We start from the raw sequence: 4,171 nt of genomic DNA on the forward strand, positions 1-4,171 counted from the left end.
TGTAGGAATGTAAACAAAACAGTTCAACTTCAGTAAGTCCCTTATGATTTCTCTTTCTTGTTTACCTTTTCATGCTTCTCTTGATTCTTGCGTTTGAAAGTCAAATTTTCTATTCAGCTCTGGTCTTTTCACTGAGAAAGCTTGAAAGTCCTCTATTTTATTGAAAATCCATATTTTGTCTTGGAGTATGATACTCAGTTTTGCTGGGTAGGTGATTCTTGGTTTTAATCCTACCTCCTTTGACCTCCAGAATATCGTATTCCAAGCCCTTCGATCCCTTAATGTAGAAGCTGCCAGATCTTGGATTATCCTGATTATGTTTCCACAGTACTTAAATTGTTTCTTTCTGGCTGCTTGCAATACTTTCTCCTTGATCTGGGAGCTCTGGAATTTGGCAACAATATTCCTAGGAGTTTTTTTGGTGGGGGATCTTTTTCAGGAGGCGATTGGTGGATTCTTTCAATTTCTATTTTACCTTCTGGCTCTAGAATATCAGGGCAGTTCTTCTTGATAATTTCTTGCAAGATGATATCTAGGCTCTTTTTTTGATCATGGCTTTCAGATAGTCCAATAATTTTTTAAATTATCTCTCTTGGATCTATTTTCTAGGTCAGTGGTTTTTCCAATGAGATATTTCACATTGTCTTCCATTTTGTCATTCCTTTGGTTCTGTTTTATAATATCTTGATTTCTCATAAAGTCACTAGCTTCCACTTGCTCCAATCTAATTTTTAAGGTAGTATTTTCTTCAGTGGTCCTTTAGACCTCCTTCTCCATTTGGATAATTCTGCCTTTCAAAGCATTCTTCTCCTCATTGGCTTTTTGGAGTTCTTTTCCCATTTGAGTTAGTCTGTTTTTTAAGGTGATATTTTCTTCAGTATTTTTGTGTCTCCTTTAGCAAGTCATTGACTTGTTTTTCGTGATTTTCTCACATTGCTCTCATTTCTCTTCCCAAATTTTCCTCTACTTCTCTAACTTGCTTTCCCAAATCCTTTTTGAGCTCTTCCATGGCCTGTGGCCAGTTCATGTTTTTCTTGGAGGCTTTTGTTGTAGGCTCTATGACTTTGTTTTCTTCTTTAGGCTGTATGTTTTGGTCTTCTTTGTGACCAAAGAAAGATTCCAAAGTCTGAGTCTGACTCTGAATCTGTTTTCGCTGCCTGGCCATGTTCCCAGCCAACTTACTTGACCCTTGAGTTTTTTGTTGGGGTATGACTGCTTGTAGAGTAGAGAGCACTTTGTTCCAAACTTGAGGGGATGCACTGTTGTTTTCAGAGCTACACAGCAAGCTCTGCCACATCAGTGCTACTGCTCCCCCAAGAACTGCCAACCCGGACTGGACTCAGATCTAAGCTGGCTCTGCACTCCTGCTCAGATCTGCCACTTAATTCCTCCCACCAGGTGGGCCTGGGGCAGGAAGCACCTGCAGCTGGAGTTCTGTAGCTGCACCACCTCTGCTGCCGCTGGGGTGGTGGCCCAACCTCGAACTCCTTTAACTCTGTCCCAGCAGCTTTTGCCACTAACCTTCTCTGTTGTCTTTGGTGTTTATGGGTTGAGAAGTCTGGTAACTGCCATAGCTCACTGATTCAGGGTGCTAGAACCTGTTCTGCCTGGCTCCTGGTCTCGGTGGTTCGAGGGGCCCACACTGGGCTCTGCTCTGCTCCACTCCCAGTTCCCTGCAATAGACCTTACCTAGCAACAATCCAGGCTGTCCTGGGCTGGAGCCCTGCTTCCCTCTGCTCTTTTGTGGGTTCTGCAGTTCTAGAATTTGTTCAGAGCCATTTTTTATAGGTGTTTGGAGGGACCTGGGTGGGAGCTTATGCAAGTCCCTGCTTTCCAGCTGCCATCTTGGCTCTGCCCCTGATATGTTGACTTTCTTTTTTAAATCAGAATGTATAGGCAGGCATATCTTTAAATCCCCTGGATTTAAACAGTTTACTTCAAGACCAATTCAAGTATAAGATTAGATCAAAATGAAATAGTCATAGACTATCTATGAGGTAACAAAAAGAAACTTATTTAGCCATAGCAGGGAGGGGAAGGAAGGAGAAAGGAAACAAGCATTTATTAAGCACTTACTACACATCAAACACTATGCCAAGCTCTTGTGACATTTAAAAAGGTTCTAAAGACATAATTTCTGGGTAATTTAATCATTTTATTAAAAATGCCCTCATTTTAAGAAAAGGATGGTCATTTGACCTTCACTCTCTTAGACCAAAGACCATCATAGCCATGGGCTCACAGCTTGGTTTATATGCCCATTGGAAGAAGGGTACTCCCAAGGGTGACAATCAACTCTGATTGGTTAACAATTAATGAGAGAATGAATATTACAATGAGGGACTGGACCTGAACTTTGCTTATGTCATTTACTTTTAAGTTAGCCCCAGCCTGCATGATCTATTCGAAGAGTTTATTCCCATCCAACACCCCTGTCCCTGAGTAGGCTGCCCCACCTGGGTGGGGTCTGGGTAGAAGAGAAAGCTCAACCTTCAGAGACTGAGGTCTTGAAATGAAGATAAAAGAAAAAGGAGGAAATCTGAATCTCCCCAAATCATTGGTCATTAATAGTCATCTCTCTCACCCTTTACAAATATTATCTCATAGCATGGAAAGTATTTTAAGAAAGAATAAAACATTGGTTAAGATAGATGGGTTCTCAGTTCCCAGTTCCCTAGTTCCCAGACAAAAACTCTTCCGGTTATCTGTGTGCGGTAACTCCCGTAGTAGAGGGACATCCACCAAGTCTGAGAGACACTGACTCTTCAAGAAATGACATCTTCTAAGTGTTTAGATAAACAGATTTGAGCATTTGCACCCTGGACCAATTAAGCCTTTGGACATCTTTGATTTTTATAGGGAAAAAAAAGCCTAGACCTACATGTTGAAGACCCCAGTCAGTATTGCTCCTACTATGCCCTCTAAATCTATCGAAACTGCAAGATGTATAGTGTTGGCCTGATTAATTTCCTCTTAGAACCTAGATTGTGTGATATTCACTAATCTTAAATTGCATGCAAATTGGCCAGATTAAACAAAGAGTTTATCCATATTGTTGTGGAAATAGTCACTTGACTCTAAGGTGCTTTGAAAATTTTGAAGGAATGATAGTAACTAACTCAAGAAGTTGTTTTGGGGTTTGTTTGGGGTTTTTTTTTGATACAAAAATTGGATGTTCAACCAAAGAAATAACCTTGAAACCTCAAGTACTATCATCATGGCTTGTAAGAAGCCAGTAATATATATTTCAAATTCCTATTTATCAATATAGGAACTTTACAGGTTACTCAAAAAATAAGATATAACCCAATAAACTTAATCATTGAGCTCAAGCTATAGACATTTAGACCCCAACTCATAGCCAAAAAGAATGCAGATTTTTTTCTTAAAAAAAATGACAGATCCTTTTATGCAAGGCAAAGATGGCTTTAATGAATGTCTTTAATGAATTGCATTACTTGAGGCAGGAGTGGTGTACTTTGAAGACTACCCTCATTTGGGTGTGATAGCAGTTCTGCATACAAATCACTGCTCATCCTCAGATGAGGCCACATCTCCACGCTGTTCACTCTGGCCTCAGATTCATGTAAGCAAGATTCCGTATTACAGACCTATTGTACTTTCCAAGATTTATAAAGCTGATTTGGGTCTTGGGTAAAGTCCCTGCCCTTTATTGCAGTGATTTCTTTCTTCTATTATTAAAGAAACTGACAGTCTATATTTGTTACTCCTTTCTTGCTTCTAGGGACATTCACCCACTATATGTGTATCATTTACTATATCTTTTGTGATGCTCAATTGCTTCTATCCATTTTGGTCCGGGGAACCAGCCAGTTTGCTTCCAATTTATCTGAACCCAGAGCATGTGATCTTATGCCCCTGGTCTAAAAGAAATCAGGCAGTGGCTTGGAAAATTTAATTCGCTCTATTTCTCTTTTGTGTTGGAACTGTGTGCTTGTGGGAAGCTCAGAGGTGCTGACTAGGAGTCAAGGAGATCCAAGAATCTAGTGTTATTTTCCCCAAGATGTCTTTTTTTTCCCCTTTATTGATTGTTCCTGTGGCCCATAAAAAGGGGAAGTAGAGAGTAAATGTATGGCTGTGAGGGTGTATTTGTTTTATTGTTCAGGTAGTCTGAAGCACAAGTGGACAAGCCAACAACAAACCTGAAGTC

The sequence above is a fragment of the Trichosurus vulpecula genome, chromosome 1 (genome assembly GCF_011100635.1).
Source record: "Trichosurus vulpecula isolate mTriVul1 chromosome 1, mTriVul1.pri, whole genome shotgun sequence".
Lineage (NCBI taxonomy): Eukaryota > Metazoa > Chordata > Mammalia > Diprotodontia > Phalangeridae > Trichosurus > Trichosurus vulpecula.